General features: G+C 31.0%; 1 protein-coding gene across 1 annotated transcript in view; it reads right to left on the bottom strand.

Moving 5' to 3' along the window:
- Positions 1-17,874, bottom strand: part of LOC129807333 (leucine-rich repeat transmembrane neuronal protein 2) — a 127,363-nt gene extending 109,489 nt beyond the window's left edge. Inside the window, exon 1 of the mRNA XM_055856529.1 lies at positions 16,648-17,874. The gene's annotated coding sequence lies outside the window, so the exon portion shown is untranslated. The remainder of the gene's footprint in view (positions 1-16,647) is intronic.
- Positions 17,875-18,191: the final 317 nt, after the last annotated feature.

The raw sequence follows: 18,191 nt of genomic DNA, 5'->3' as shown, positions 1-18,191 counted from the left end.
AACATACAATAAAATAAAATGTGAGAGCCTGGGACTCACAAGTCATTCACTCTCTGTCGATTTAACCCTCTTGTCGGGTCCATCCATACGTGTTTGTGATGTGCATGGCTATTCCCACGTGGAAGAGACATCTGCTCTCTCTCAGAAAAACCGCCCTTTACCCAAACTACATAGAACATCCACCCCAAAAGGTTGATTCTTCGGGAGTTACTTTTTGGTCTTCCGACCCGCACTCAATGCTACCATTTGAGGTAATCAGGGACGCTCCCCAGTTGAAATTTCACCTTGTTTGCTGGTGTCCGTAGCAAATTGAATTTTAGCCAAGAGAGCAGTGAATGGAAAAAGGGAATTCATAATCTGGATTCACCGCAAATGGACACGTTCCCAAAATTGTAGCAGCACTTGAACAATTTCTGTCACGCTCAGCTATTCAGTCTTTTAATCCCTAAAGAAAAACTTTTCTCTTTTTGAACAGACAAAATTTTAGAGTGAATGAATTTCACAAAATTCCTCTGCAAGAGGCACCATAAAAGGGACAATAACGCCGAGAGGGAACAAAATCAAATATCATCGGATGTGAATGTTGATGGAGTATGGTTTCAGTTTTTCATTAAAAGATTTACCTTTTCACAATTGTTACAATGAAAATTGTCTTTGGTGGGTAAAAGAAATCTCTTTCAGAATTAGAAAAAATAACTCTAATCTCTTAAGATAATTTCTAAATTGTACATTGATTGTCCTGAATATTACGATTCCAAAAAAATATTAATTCCTAAACCTTAATGAAAATACTGAAAATAAATCCCACATATCTTCTCTCAAATCTTTCTTTTTCAGAAACTCTAATAATGTGCATTGGCTAAATACCAACAACGCAATGTTTAAACTGTCACAATGTTTTAATTTCTTATAATTGGCATTACTGCCAAGAAATACATTAGTGCCTAAAATTTGGCATTAGCACCTTACTTTAACCCTTTAAGGACGATTGGAACACCGGTGTCCCATAAAGAAAATAATTTTTCCTGACTACCTAAAGTTATTTTTTTATTATGTTAGTACGTAATTGCAAAGTAGAGGGTTGAAGGAATCTAGGATATTTTTTACAAGTCTCTAGATATTTGCTGTGTAGTAAATATTCAAGATCAAAAATGGCGATTTTTTAAATTCTCAAATTTATAATTGATTTTATTTATTTTTCATACTTATAATATTTTTTGAGCAAAACCCTTTTGGCAATAAAAACTACAATACTCATACGTAATATTTTTCATTAAAGCGAGAAATATTATTCATTGGTATTGTCAGAAAAATTACTTAAATTTTTGGGATATTTTTGTCCCTATCGTTCATAGAAGCACAAATTACACCGAATCAGACTCGGTTGAACTTTCCAAAGTTAGATGTAAGACTTATCATTGAATATATTTCTCAGTTTAATTTTTATTGTTGATTTTCAGTCCGTAAAAAGTGTCTCGTCGTTAAAGGGTTAATTTTGCAATTAATTTTCATAGCCGTTTCATTCGAACGTTGTGAAACTGATAAAACCTTGAAAAATTCAAAATTTAACATCAATGCCTAACATGTTATTTAGGCAATAATGTCCAACTTATTCATACTTTTTAATTGCCCTTAAATTATTTAATTTAAAGAGTATGAATAAGGCCTAATATGTTCACATAAAATATCTTTATAAAAATCGTCAATCAGCAGAGCTTAAATATTTTAAAAATTGAATTCTTTAAAATTGAAAAACTGCATAAAGATTTTAGTACCTAAAATTAAGCATTAATGCCTAATTTAAACACTTTGTAATATTGTTCCAAACGGTACATTGAATATTTTACAATACTTTAAAGAACAACAACGCCCAATATATAACAACAATCTTGAATAATTTTAATGGTGATTTCCTCAAAATTAGCGTAAATGCCTAAAATTTAACAGCAGTGCTTAATAAATATCTTTTATTTCAATTAATGCCTAAAGTTTGTTATCGAATATCTCATCGAATATTACAAGATTTGAATTCCTTAAAACTGGCATAAGTGTCTAAAAATTTTAGTATTTAAAATTAAATATAAATGCCTAATCCAGGTATTTTATTTCAATTAGTGCTAAGATTTTGATTAAAAATTTCTGTATTTTTCCTTTAAACAAAAAGTCTGAAGTATTTCTAGATTTAAATTGCCTAAAAGTTTGACAATAATGCCTAATCCAAATTTGTGATACTGTCCCAAACTTCACACTGAAAATTTAAAAAAAAAAGTCAGAAATCAAGAACGTGCCTACAGTATTTAAAATTTTATTGAATAATTTGTGAAGTTTATGTCCTCAAAATTAACGTACTAAGCACCTAAAAAATATATTAAAGCCGCAAATTGGATATTAATGCCTAATCCAGATCTTTTATTTTAATTAACGCCTAAAATTCTTCATTGAATATCCTTATGACGACCGTTAGATAATTTAGTCTAAAAGATTCCAAGATTTGTATTCCTTAAAATTGAGATAAGTACCTAAATGACATCAATGCCCAAAGCGTTCTTCAGATCAGAGATTTAGCCCAGTTCATGAAGTTCTTAAAATCCCAAATAACAAGAAATTTATTTTATTTTCCAGAATCTACTGGTCCATTTGTTCTTAATATCTTGATTATTCCTAAGTAAACATTTTCCAACAAATCTACATTGTTAATAATTTGAAGAAGTTAAGCAGAAGTTAGATCTGAATCCCGTAAAACAACCCAAATCTTTAACTGTGCTATCACACTAGAATTTTCACAATATAATTTTACATTCAATTGAGCATTAAGATTTCTAGAATTTAATGTAAAATTCTCACAGCCAGGAGGGAAATTCTGTAACGAAATGATAATGTCATACGGCAAATTTGAAGATTTTTATATGATAAATTCGGAAAAAATAATCGAAAATCAGATTCATATCAATTTACTAAAAGTCTCATACAGCTCCTTAGAATAGGCATTTGATGCTCACTGGACTTTAATGTTGTCCTGTTCTCGAATTTATTGCGAAAATTTGTCATATGACATTGTCATACCGTTACAGGATTCCGCTACAGGACACATTTTGCAAGAAATTCGCTCAATTTTAAAAAGTGCCGCGAGATTTTTTTATTGTGAATGACTTCGGAAAATGTGTGATAGTACTTAAAATCACTTAACTCTGTTATGCAAAAGAATCCCCAAAGCCAGAAGAAAGGGTTATAGGCAAGGGGGCTCACGTAGATACTCTCATACAGTCGTGTTGAAAATCTGTATGAAGTCACCCCAACTGAGATTTCTTGACACAACAATATCCCTCGAATAACTTTGGAGGAAACTTACTGTACTTATTATACTTTTTACTACAAATAAAATTAATTATGTGTGAATAAATTTAAAAAGAACAATTTTGTTTAAAATACTACTTGTTTAACTGCAATAAAATTGAAATTAATGAGCAATTTTAATAGTGCTGGCACACCTTTTCAATTGACTGAATTTCAATCAATTGAAATTCTACCTCTAACTCTTTTAAATTGAAATTAGATACAGTTATCTCTTTCCGTCAAATGCAAATTGAAATTTCAATTTAATTTTTAATTTCAGTTTGGATTTGCATTTGATAGAAAGAGACAACTTTATCTAATTTCAGTTTGAAAGAGTAAGACGTAAAATTTCAATCGATTGGATTTTTCTAAATTGAAAAGCTATGCCAGTGCCATTAACATTTTAATTTGCTAAATTCAAATTAATTTGAGCAACAACATTTATACTATTTTAGCATGTTTAAACATGTTTTTGTGAACCAAGTATTAGCTTATATCAATAAATGAAAATCTATCAATTCCAGTGATTTTTAATACAAAATAATGCATAGGAACAATTCATCTGAAAATTAAATTGAATTTACAAATTGTAAAAAATCCTACACAGTAAAAAATTTTTGGCTGCTTTACCATGATTTTCATTGTAAATTTTACATTAAACATATAATCGTGTGTACTAATACACATTTGTGTAATTTGTAGACTTTTTGTCTGAAAACTGTGTAATTTTGTACACCTTTTATTTAAAAACTGTGTAATTTTACACGAAATATGTAAGAAAATACACAAAACTGTGTAGTCATTCCTTGTTGATTACACGGTTTACAATTACATAAAATTTAAATTACACATTTTCAGATTACACGTTTTGTTGAAATACATAATTTGTGTAACTTAACAAGAATAATCGTGGTAAAAAAGCAAACTAACGATTATCCTTGTAAATTTGTTTTTACTGTGTAGTGTGATAGCACCATAATGTCAATTAGCAGGGGAGACTGGGGAAAACTTAGTCACGGATGGTATTAGATATTGGGATGTTATAGTTTGCCTTACAAGGAATATTGAGGAAATAATAATTTTATCGAGGTGAACACCTTTCTTTAAAATATATATAAACCTTGATACAACCATTTTTTGTGAATTATATGTATGGAAAAATTTCATTTGCTGACTAATTTTGCCCCGGTCTCCCCAAATAAACTTTGCACTAAATAGTCCTTTGTCTTCCTATTTTAGGCAACAAAGCTTAAAATATTTTAGGATTTTAGTTTTTCTTTACAATTATTGAATAACACTGCCTAACCTGTTATAAAATTTAAACTGCCTAAAATTAGGTTAAATGCCTAAAAACTACTGATGCTTTAAATTTGACATAAATGATCTTCATGCAATCTTTAAATTTATTATTGTCAAATTGTAAAAATACCAAATTTTAGTTGTATTTACTAAATTGTCTATTTATTTTATAATTGACAAGTCTGACAAACATTTAAAAATGTGACAATGTAAATTTTTAACGTTTCCACAACAGTTTTTACAAAAATTCGTATGACGGAAACTTTCAAAGTTTTTGTTCTGATTTTTAAATTTCACGAAATATTGTTGCCCAGGATATGAATGAAAAGAATACTAAGTGAAGTTATTCTTTCAATCTCTTCGACTTCTTTCATCATCATCTTTTGCCTGCCCAACGTCAAAAAATGTGGATTTGCCTCTCAATCGGGAGGAAGCTTAAAATGTATTAAAATTGGGTGAAGTTTTGGTGTATCAGAGCTGCTGTGGCAGAAGGGCAAAAAAAATTGATCACTCGAAGCCAGTGTCATTAATCCGGTTCATTTTATCTTCTCTATACCGCCGCTTCTGGTTCTCAGCATTTCTTATTCTTTTTCTTTTTTTCTGTGAGTTCTTTCTGAGTATGAATGGCAAGAGATTTTCTTCTTGATTCCATCCAGTTAATTTTTATGTACAGTGGAGCATCTCATACCCTTAAGACCACCATCCACATGGCGTTGTATGTGAGAATGAAACACATTAATCTAATCTTGATTATCCTCCTGGCAGAACCAGAAGATTCCGTCACATATCAATTAGGCGCCAAATAACCAGGTAGCAAAGTCGAGGAGAAAAGAATTACGAGGTCATATTTTGTTAGTATTCTCACTCCCAAAATACAATCAAGGAACAATTTTATTATTTGAAATAGTACAACGCGTGAGAAATTCGATTTTCTCGTACTACTGTCGGTGGGAAATTTAATTGACTTTTTGGGGTGTGTTTTCATCTTTAGATAAGAAACCCTAAATGAAATTTTGTCTCGTAATTGCTATTCCAAAGTCATTTCATTTGGATAATTGCATCATAGTGATAAATAAATTACCACACTATTAATTCATGCTACTAATATATATTCCATGAGACGAATAATTTCTGTGGTGTAACATGCAGGGAAGAGCTCTCCTGAAATTGCTTTTCTTTATCAGAGATTAAAATTCCAACACTAGAAGTCAGTTAACCAGTTTCAAATGACATGAAAAAAACCGACAGATTTGTCACACAAATGCTATCCTACGTCGTAGTCCTGGTACTTCAGTAGAACTTCATAATATCATTGTATTCAAATTTAAATAAAGGTCTTATTGTGCCAAAATGCTCTAAAGCAGCCAAAATGCACTAAGAAGTACTAAACAAATAACATTAAACTTTAGAATGGTGAATTAATGTTTTGAACTTTATGTTCATGAGGTTTAACTAACCATCTTTATGACATGAATAACATTTAAAACTAGATATTAAAAGATTATTTCTTAACATTCCGCAATTACAACCTAACATTTAAAATTTAAGCATTTTGTGTGTCTTTTTCTAGCTCAATTATTATTTTTGTTCAAATTTAAATTAATATCCAGAGAAACTTATAACATTAATACTTTCCAAGGGGGAGATATTAGTATAAAAAGGTGTACACTACTTCGAGACACTTCCACAATTTGTATGAAGGAGCCCTTTACACTTCCAGCATTTCGGAAGACTCCAGAAAATGCTGCAATACTTCCTGCACTTTTAGTGCACTTCCATGCACTTCTCATGCTTAGGAATCAATAATTTATTTAATATTGTGAAAAATCTAACTAAGAAAACCTAAAAATTCTCAAGACATTTATCAAGCTTTTAAACACATCCAAGCTTTTCTAAATAGAGAAATACGATCGAATTATTGTTTTCCAAAATCTTAATAATCTTTTCAATTGTTATCCATATTTTCTTTCAGTCGAATACCCACAATATTGCCATCAATACTAGAGATTGTTTAAATAATTTTAATAATTTTTCAATAATTTAAACATGATCTAAACAAAAAAAATCAAAATTCTTTTTGTGTGAAGTCCATCATTTAGGCCTTTCCAAAATTCGACTAACATTAAATACCACAAAGACACTTTTTCGTTCCTTACGTATTTTTGCCACTCGAATTTAAAATCTTAGCTAAAAGTAGCGTATAGTCTGTAAAATTCGGAATTGAACAGAGAAGACTTTATTTTCGCACACTCCCACTTCCAAAGACTTCAAAGCACTACATTTTCAGCTGTACACCACTTCCGACCCTAATATCTCCCCCTTGATACTTTCTATTATTTCAATTCAAAAGAGATCGAAAAACTGGAATTGATTTATGCAACTCTTTTGAGAAAGAAAGAGAAGCGAATTTTAATTTTACGAAATTTTCCTGATCTAAAAGGTGTGCCAGAGCCATGACAAAAAGAATTTGTGATTTGGATTATCTGAAAATTTATAAAACTTACTTTTAAAATACATTAAAATTTCAAAATAGCGAAAAATTGACTGGTCTTCTTGTAATTTCAAAAGAATGAAATGATTTTTTAATGATTGTTGCATATGGTTTAAATACGGTTTATTATAAATTAAATCAGTTGACATTAGTTGAAACTTCATTGGAACTCATAAACCTTTTCAACAAACCTAAACTTGTCAAAATCGGTTGAAAAATACGCTTTGTAGAGGTGAATGATCTTTAACCTTGAGAAACCGGTATAAGGAGTTGTCCAAGAACATTAAGATAACCAAAGTCTAAAGTTTGAAATGTAATATTTTTAATACAAATTGATTTTTTTGTTACTTCTTTTTAAATAATGTTGAGTGATATTTCGTACACCTTGATTATCTTAGTTTTTTTTATTTAATTCATGTCCCTGTATACTAATAATACATTATGGGGCTGTACATAATATAATTTCTTTGAGCATTAGTTTACAATAGTTCGGCGTGCATGAAAGAGGCATAAGGAAAGAAACGCAGAAAAAAAATAAAAGAAAAAAGAAAATAGACAATAGGGGAAACTGGGGCACCACCAAACACGGGGTAGCACCAAACACTGCGATTTTTTAATCAGATATTCGACTTCTAAGGACAAGACCTATAGGAATTTATAGGTACTATGGGGATGCTTGTCCACTGAAGAAATGGTCGAGATAGTCCAAGCAGTTTAGAAATAAAAATTAGTGTTTGGTGGTACCCCATGTTTGGTGGTGCCCCAGTTTCCCCTAAGCCAATAAGTTCCTTGCCTTCCGTAATTTTTTCAAAATCTTTTTCACATTATCTCATTCATCGAATCGACATTTTTCTTTGCACTGTAAAATTTTTAGAGTACGCAAAAACTAAAAATTCACGGAAATTTGAGGAACAAAAGAAGTGGTCAAAATTGCAAGCTGGACGAAATTTGATACAGCTACCCTATGTTTTATATAAATTAACCTCAAATGTATTTTTCAAGAGGATAAGAAAGATACTGAGGAAAATAAACACCATGTCAATAATACGAAAGTCGGCTTGTAGGAAGCGCCCGTGAAAGCCCCAATTCACAATCTCAAACCGTATGGCCTCTAGATCTAGCGCAGTAAATATTGAGCAAAAAATCTGGTAATATCGTTATTTATCATCAAAGACAAGACTATAAAAATTCTTATTTAATTAATATTTATTTTTAGTACAATTCATAGAATTGTCATCAACCCTTTTAACTGAAAAATTTGATTGCTGTGGAAACTAGGCTTGGATTGTTGAAAAGTCCCCTGCTTATCTTACGATTTGTGTCAATAAAACAACATTGTGTATAGATAACTTATTCCTTGTTCGTATTATATTCAAGTTTAATCCTTGTTTCAATTTCATAATGATGACAAACCTTAGATTCTTGTACCTTTTTGTGTTTCCACATACATTTCATGTACTTCCTCTTATAACATGGTAATTGTGCTTCATTTTATTCGCTTCTGTCTTCATCTTTATATCGTTATCATTGCGGTTATTATGTGCATGTCTGGAAATATGCAAACATGCAAGACTTTCAGGCAAAATACATGAAGCTCTGAAAAATAAATTGACAAGAAATTGTTCATGGTAGAACATGTGTTAGAGTTGATCGATTGACAAGAAAACAAGCTACAAGGAACTTTGACTTTAGCAACTTTCCAAGCTTTCAGAATTTTCTGTAATATTAACCCTATCGAACTTTCTTTTAAAAATATACATAATAATAATAAAAAGATAAAACCTCAAAATTTGCATTATTTTTCCTCTCGATAAATAATTTTGTGCTGCAAAATTTGTCAGAAATAAATCACAGGGAGATTGTAAAATTATTTCGTGGTGGAGGGTTATTTATCCAAAAAGTTACCATCCCAATTGGGCGTGTTCTCAGTCCCACAATTCTCTGGGAGTGAAAATTTTACTCTAGTCAATTTTAAACAATAGAGTTTGGCTTCAAATTTTGATAATATCAACTCTTTTCCGTGCTTCAAATGGACTCTAAACACTAAAATTACGCGGGGTTAAAAGCATTTTAGTTAATAATATTATTGATAAAGGTTATAAGAGAAGTGTATTGGAAAATTTATTTGTTGATTTCAGTTTTAAAGCAAATGGGTTATATGATATTTATAGATTGTCATAGAAATTTAGAGTGGAAAATGCTCATTGATGTAGAAGAAAATTGTCCAATGTCACTGTTAGACAAATATTTCAAACTCTCTACCGAAACTAACATGATAAATTACACATTGAACTTTGCCAGGAGAAAGCCCTCCTGTCCAAATAATTCAATATTTTTTTGCGGAGAAAAAGTCTATCCCGCATGTGATATATGAAGTTTCCTAAATGGTATGTTCACATGGAGACTTTCCCATGAAACTTTTCATCCAGAAATTATACAACTGAATTCATAAAATTGTTTAGTTCGTGCCAAAACAAATATCAATGTTCATCTTCAAACAATTTTGAATAAATTTTGAGCCGGATTAAAACACTTCACTTCTATAAAAAAAAGTAATACAAATAATATAATATTGATCGAACTATAAGTAGTAAATCTCTTATAAATCTGAGTAAATCCAATTTCAATACGAGAATCTAGTGCAATATGTGGAAAACGGATATTTTATTCTACACGAAAGTCACAGAATTTACAGCTGTATACATCTTTTTCGTAGACCATTTTCTTCTATATCTCCAAAAGAAATGTGTTTTTTGAGCCATTTTCGAAAAGTTTATTTTGTGGAATTTCTATGGAATGTTGAAGAAAATATCGCCAGACATCGTGTAATTTGTGGCATTTTTATTTGCTGTATTACGAGGCACTTTAAATGAAAGAAATATAACAGCTAACAATTATTTTATAGGAAATTAATTCCCCTACAACTCTGTTAAAGACCTTGTTTCTCTCTCAATGGAAATATCCTATTTATGTCATTTTCCAAAGGCTGTTTTCTTACAAGAAAAATCTCCTCTCTGAAGCAGACAAGACGAACTGGAATCGCAATGGACATATTATATTCCCTTTTTTACCCAAAGTGTTGATTTTTGATAAATATGGCTCGAGCACACCAGGAAAATTTCAGAAATCGAAATTCGAATCCCTTTCTTTCTCGCATGTTTTGCATATGACTATCACATTCTTTCGCATAGCAAATTCGACTGAGCTAAATTGAATTCGCGGTGATGTTTAAAAAAAGAAGAAGAATGCGAAAGCATATGAGAAAGATAGGCATTCGAATTTCGACTATATGAAATTTCCCCGATCTAAAAGATTTGCCCGAGTCAATAAAATATAAATATAGAGTTTAGCTAATGGCTCCGGTACATAATTCAGGAATATTTCATGAAATCAAAATTTAGATCTCTTTCTTTCTCAAACGATTTGCATAGTCTGTCGCATTTTTTCGTACTCAGAATTCGAGTGAACTAAATTGAACTTGTTGTGATGTTCAAAAGAAGAAGAAGAGTGCGAATAACTGGGATAGACATCTGCAATTTGTTTGAGAAAGAAAAGGATATGAATTTTGAAATTAACAAATTTTCCTAGCCTAAAAAGGCACACAGGTCTAATAATCCCAATTTAGAATAATAAAGCAGACCTAATTAAAATGTTTATAAAGCTATTTTTCGAATTTGTTTAATTGAAATAAATCCGGCTTCAAATTCAAAAATTTAATCTATCTGTATTATAATCCATATTGATATTCATATTTTACATTTTCTGATTTATAGACAACTTGATAAATTTAATAAATCATATAGGTATGGATAACTTATAATTATATTGAATAATGGCAACTGGAATTAATGATTCGTTCAAAATAAATTTATTGCATGGCATAAAGGCCAAATTGATTCATGATAATTATTTCATATCCTCTGTCATATGTTTTTAGATCCAGAAAATTTCATTAAATTAAATTCTTTATCCCTTTCTTTCTTAAACGTATCGCACATTATGTCTCACTCTTTCACACTTAAATCTAAATTGAATTTGTCATAATGGTTATGCGATCATGAAGGAATTAGAACGAAATGGATAAGTGCAATACGTTTGAGAAAGAAAGATGATTGAAATTTGAATTTCATGAAATTTTCTCGATCTAAATAATCTGCTCCTGTAAACAGGAAATCAAAGATTACATGTCGTTTTTCAATCTTGCCTTAGAAGAATTTTCGAAAACCCCAAATCAATATCTTTTACAGTTTGTCTTCTAGGATTGACAGTAAATGAGTAGAGACATTGACGAGAAACACAATGATGTTTTACTGAAAACTTCACAACTTTTAAACTCTACAATTTGATTCCGTAATGAGTGAAGAGTTATAAACATAATGCGTATAGAGATCGTAAAATCAATAGCTCATACACTATTGCTATCTAAATTGACTGAAGCAATAAAATCATTCTGGAAATTCATCAAATAGTTCATACACATAATCAAAAAGATAATCAGATTAATCACAATCTAATAAATGACAATCAATAATTCAAATTAAGAAGAACAATTTCATAAATTGAGTGACAAATTGAAATTAAATTCCATATGGAAATCTTTCACATATGGCAGTTTCTGTGTATAAATAAATCATAAAACGTGCATAAAATATGAGTTTAAAAATATCTTAAGAAACGATTAGGTATTTATACTTAGTCATTTTTTCTTTATTCGAATTTAAAGAAGTCGGATTTTGTCCATAAGTTTTTGGTTCAAGATCTTGTTATTACGTTAACTTAATTTTCTGAGTGACAATTTATCTTTTTCAATTATAAATTCTTCTGCTAATTGTTTAATTAATTAGTTGTTGCTCTAGTGATTTCAACTGTGTGTCTTTTGCCTGTATTTAAGGTAAATTTGAGCCATAAAATTTTTCTTAAATCGACCTAAGGAATAATATATTAGGAAATTAATTTTATACTTTATAAATAAATAGATCAAACTCTAAATATATAATTATCAAACAATTTGAAAACACAAATGAAACATTCGAATGCTCATTAGCGACAAATTAATGTGAATTCCATTAAAATTTTTATGAGTTAACACAGACTATCTTTTATGTATTTTTTACTATTATTGTAGTCATAATACAATAAAATATCCTTAGATTTCATTTTTTTTGCAAGAGCAATTTATATTGCTTTGGAATTTAGTAAAATATAAACAGAATTGCAATTATGAGATAAAACAAATAAGGGCATCATCATCAGTAAATATAGGTGTAATTCTGTTATTACATATTTCAACAGGTATTCACCCTGTATAGCGCAAATTAATTTTGATATATTTTGAGCGAACTCAGTGATTAATTCCTGACGTCCCTGACAATGTTTGGTGCATGCTTGATACAATTACAATTATTTCAATTTTCCTTTTCACTCTAGAGGTTTATTATTAACGCTAAGACGGAGATGGCCCTTACACACAAAAAAATGGAAAATTCTTAAACAGAAACACCCAGGAATTTAATTTCAAATCCCATCCAATGAATGCCAATGCCCTAATTCTAAATCCTTGAACATTTAGTTTTAGTTGCAATTTGGGACTCCGTAGACATTTTGCATTTTACAGCTAATGCAGAACTTAAGTTCCCGATCTCTTAATTTGAAAGAGCTAGGGATTCTAGCTCATTTCTTTCGCTCAGAGCTTCTAAACTTAAACGCCTCGGGGATTTACGTCCAATTTAAGTTCCCAGGATCTTATATATTCTTAAATTTAGAGTCAAAATTTTTCTGTGTGTAGTACTTAAACATAAATCGTAAATTGTTGTCTTACACGAAAAATATCATGCTCAAAGTAAATTTCACTGCAGCTGGGGATTTCTTCGACAGTATGACAAAATTAAACATTTTTATTGAGTAAATTCTTGAATACTATTAAAAAATGTGATTCATATCAATCACTGAAAGATTCATAGAGGTTTTTGCAAATATGATTGTAAATTATACTCAAATATCAATGCTTATCGCCTTTTAATATTGTCTTGTTTCCATATTTTACTATGAAAATTTGTCATATGACATTGTAAGACTGTTATAGAATTCCCCTGCAGGTTTAATGAAGTAATTTGCGGTTAACATGATTTAAGACAATTTCCAACGAACATTTAATAATAACACTTAAAAATCTCGATGAAAAACTACTGGTGCCTCACCGTAGCTAAATAAAATTGCAAGTAAACTCGAAGGCCTGTTATATTTCTCGTAAAGAATTATTACACTCAAGTATCAATAAAACAATTTTAATTCATATTATATCAAAATTTAAAGGAGTTTAATATTGATCAAATATTCGAGTAAAATTCCACAATTTTAGTCAATTTCTTTGTAGTGTCTAACTTTACACTCAAAGTATCCAAAATTACAAGCTGTCCCAAATAATGAGCCTTTACCCTATTTTTAGGATTTTTTATAATTGAGATAAATGACGCAATATGGATACCGTTCAAGATTCGAGGTTTCTCACACACTCTGAAAATCACATTTTTTCAGAAACTATGTAACTTAAGACTACCTAGGATAACTGTACCAAATTTTGGCCAGCTTGCAATTTCGGCCACTTCTTTTGTTTCTTAAATTTTCATAATTTTTTGGTTTTTGCGTACTCTAAAAATTTTACAGAACAAAGAAAAATGTCGCTTTGACGAACGAGAGATGATGTGAAAAAAATTTTGGCAGAATTCTGGAAGGACAAAGGAACTGAATCATCAAGGTAACCTAAATATTACCTAAAGCTATGTTTATATTTTTAATCATTTTAAAATGTATTATAAATGATTTTAGAGACAACAAAGACGATAAACTATCTGCAAGGTTCCAAGGAACACTATTTAAAAAGAAGTACGGAAGGGCGACCTATTGACCTGTTGACCTAGGGAAGACCTATTGACTACTCTGTACCGTTTAGTATACGAAATTTTAACACTCATTCTTATTAAAAAAAAAGTAGATTAATGAAAAATTCCAAATTACTTACAATTTTTTAGATACATTTAAGAAATTTCAATATTTTAACAAGTGTCTATAGGGGTTCCCTGTCGAAGAGGTGTTCATTCGACCCTATATTAAAAATACAGTGGAACCTCGATAGAATCAACCTCTGATAGAGTCAATCTCCAATAGAGTCAACAGCTATTTTTTTACTCTACGGACTCCAATAGAAACTTGGACCCAAATTGACTCCGACAGAGTCAACTTTTCCATTATTATTGAAATAATAATATTATATGACTTTTTCGAAATTTAAATCAGTGTTTTGGTGTATCAATGTAATGTTTTTAACACAAGAAAAACAATATTATGATATAATTCGTATATTAACCGGTTAATCAATTTTCGACAAAATAATTTTCTTTTCGTGATTTTAAGCATTTTGATCGATTGAAAGTTCTCTTAAGATTTTTTGATTAAGCCCTATGATCCCGTATGACGTGCTTTTCTGTAAACACAAAAAAATCGATTTTTGTGGGGGAAGGGTAGGGGTAGGGCAAAAGGCAAACAACTGACCAAAATTTCATGTCGTAGAATCAATATTCACAAAATATTCACAATTTTATATGAGAAGAAGAAAATATTCGAATATTTCCCTAAATATTCGCAATATTCGCAATATTCAGGAAATATCGCGATATTCGCAATATTCATGAAAAATGCCAATATTCGCGATATTCACTTAGGTAGATGTTCTAGACCTGCGAGTTCTTCCCCCCTTGGGGTAGGGAGGAAATGAGGGTCATAATAATAATCCCCAGCTTGACTTATTACGGGGTCATCTGGAGACTCCAAGTAGATATCTCTAACCATTTAGCGCCTATTTTTCAGAACAAGAAAATGAGAAAAAATGGTTTTCTTCCTCTTTTTGTTAAGTTTAGAGCCATAGTTATACCATAACGAAAGCAATAACTATCAATCTCTTCTTTTATACAATAAAAGTTTAAAATAAACTCTAATTAATAACGTTAATTGCATCAGATTTTCCAACGATTAAATATCAACCTGAGCTCTTCTAGAAAAAGTGAAAAAAGAAATCTTTAAGACACCATTCCCTTATCTTAACAACGTGGATGGACCACAATATTATCACATGGATAGTAATTTTCATTTAAGATACCCAAGAAGCAAAATAGCTGCCTTATAGAACCAAGTATTAAACAAGTCTCTTAGTGCACTTTTAAAAGATTTAAAGTGAGAATTTTCTTTTGAAATTCCTATAGAAACTCTTAAGATCCTTAAGAGTGCGCCACTGTACTTACAGTATTCTCAGTGATGGAACAAAGAGCGTTATAAGCAAATAAAAAGATTTTTGGTTCTATAGTGTCTTACTTAAGGAATCCTACAAGACTATATGAAGAAAAAATTGTTTTTTGGGTACTTACTAATAATAAAAACATTCTGTAAAATCATTCCTTAATCTCCAATTTTTGCCCAAAAATACGACTTTTTTGAACCAGAGGGTGTATAATTTATGGGTTAATTAAATAAAATATTCTACTATCGTGTTAAATTTATCAATTGTCTAGTACAAACATAAAATAATACCTCTTTATATCAAAATTTCACATTTTAATTGATTTTTTTCGGACTCCGATACAGTCACCGAATGCAATGGAGTCAACCGGCCTGGAAATAATTAGTTGACTCTATCGAGGTCCCTCTGTATTACATTTTAAACTTTTGAGACTTTGGAGCTTGCTTGCAAATATCCCGAAATTTGGTACAGTTGCCCTATTAAAATATATTGCCATAGATCAGATTAATTTAGGGGAAGCCGGAAAGTCTTCCCATGTATGCATACCCCCTTTAAGAATCAGCGATAGGCTATGCTTTCGTGCCATGGCTTATTGAAGCTGAATGTAATATGTGGGTTGACCACCGGGTAACTAATTCATCCGTTTTAAAACAAATTCGTTGTAAAAATTCACGAAATTAGCAGTAAAAATAAAATTTAAGCAGTAAAAAAGTTAAAACTTCACAATAAAAGGGTCTAATTTATATAATTCTCAGGATGGTTGCAGATAAAAAAAAAACTCTTTATTATCCCTCTGCCAAAACCTTCATTAAAAATTCTACTGTTTTTAATGTTCTAAATTGACTAGTGGTCAAATTTATGTTTTTTGCTGACCAAATTAAATTTTTCACTGCTCCTCTGTACGGTGCCAAATTGAATTAGAAAAGCTCCAATTTAATCGATTGCATTGTGGTAAATAATCCGTATTCGAAATTGATTTAAAGTTTTTTCTTAAGATTCTCGTCTATGGGTTTTCGTTCTTGTGCAGAAACCACCAGAAAAATGGCATTTCTACAAATAATCAATGGTTTGAAGTTGATCGAAGGGGGTTTGGCTTGCAGAAGAATGGCTTTGTAAAACGAACTTGGATGCAATTGACTCAATGCAATTGTTCATTGTAATTATTGTGCTACTATGGAGGAGATTGAGCGACTTTACAAGGGATTTTCCAACAAGAAAATTTGCTTGAACTTACTCTCTAGTGGCTCTTTTGTCTGCAATTATCCATTCAGGGGCACCCTCGACGTCGTCGTTTTTTTTTTCTTTAAATTATTTTCTCACACTGTATTGTATTATTTTGCACTGTATTTTATCGCAATCATCCACTTTTTTAGTACCCTCGAAAGTTCTTGAGGGTGAACATAAAAATATTAAACTCACACTGCTAGGCGCAATTCTTTTGCTATAGTCGTTCGTCAATGAAGAAGCCCCCAAAGTAGCAAAATATACCAAAGGAAATAAAATCTGATACACTTGAGTTATTTCTGCTATTTCACTCTTTTTTTATTACTATTTTACACTCCCGCAGTCACTATAGCACGAGAATATTCCTCAATGTAATAGTTTATTTTTTTCCATAAAGAAATTCTTCTTTTGCCTGGAAGCACAAACTTATTATTTCATTTGCCAAATTGTTCTTCTCAATGATTTTTCTTCAACAAAGACATTTTAATCCACTGACAGATAATTCAAAAGTATACAACAATCATATTTATTTTTGTTTAACTATTTGTTCCAATTTTATTTTTTCTTTGGTCTTCTTCTCAAATTGTCAACGCGGATTATGATGTTTTTTTGACTGCTTTGCAAATTGAAAAGTGAAAACATCAGCGATTTTTTATACCACCCCTTTCACCTACTTTCAAGAGAAAAAAAAATCCACAAAATTCTGGTTGACTTCCCTTTGGGCGGAAATGGGGGAGAAAGGCAAGAAAGAAGAGTCACATATAATCACTTCCGTCGTCAACTCACCAAGTCTTCAATGAAATTTGCACACAAGAAACTTGGTAATTTTTCTTTCTGCCTTCCATCAAAATCCAACCTCCTCGCCCATTTCTTGTACCAATACCAAAACTAGTCTACCAACTCTTCTTCCAAAAAACCAAACTCACTTTTTCTTGGTTCCTCTCTTGCAGAGTATTCTGCAAAAAGGAATCCACACCCTCAAAAAGATCTCAACACTCAGATGGATTAAATTGAAAGACCAATTCGCAATCCGATCTCAAATGCATCAAATGCACGGCGAACACTTAAAATCACTTACGACAGAAAAATATCTCACATGAGGATTTCCTACACAGGAACTAAGCAAAAATTCCCAAATGCAGGCTCAAAGAGATACGTTTTGCCCGAAGGAAAGACTCTTGTACAACGTTCCAGTACCAGAAAACCAACCACTCACCCAAGGGTTTCGCGTGGAACTAAAGTTGAGTGAACAGTTGGTGTGCTACATAATACAAAACGCCGAGAGAGGAAAGAATGAGAGAGAGAAGAGAGAACCAGCTGGATGATACTTTTGAGAGGGCATCGTAAGCAGCAACAGTCATCAAGTGTCGTACTTGAATTTTAGAGAGTCTCTGAAAGGAAAACCATCATTGCATTTGCTCAATGGGTGTTGAATTTCCAATAGATGTTTGTCTTCAATTTTCCTGGAAAAGCAATCTTGCAATAGAGCTGTGAATTTTCTACGGACTGAAGGGCTTCCAGTTATGAATTTATAGTGATGAATTAAGAGGCTTA

This window comes from Phlebotomus papatasi, chromosome 3, assembly GCF_024763615.1.
Source record: "Phlebotomus papatasi isolate M1 chromosome 3, Ppap_2.1, whole genome shotgun sequence".
NCBI lineage: Eukaryota > Metazoa > Arthropoda > Insecta > Diptera > Psychodidae > Phlebotomus > Phlebotomus papatasi.
The sequence above is the reverse complement of the archived record's forward strand: the minus strand, read 5'-3'. Positions and strand labels throughout refer to the sequence as shown.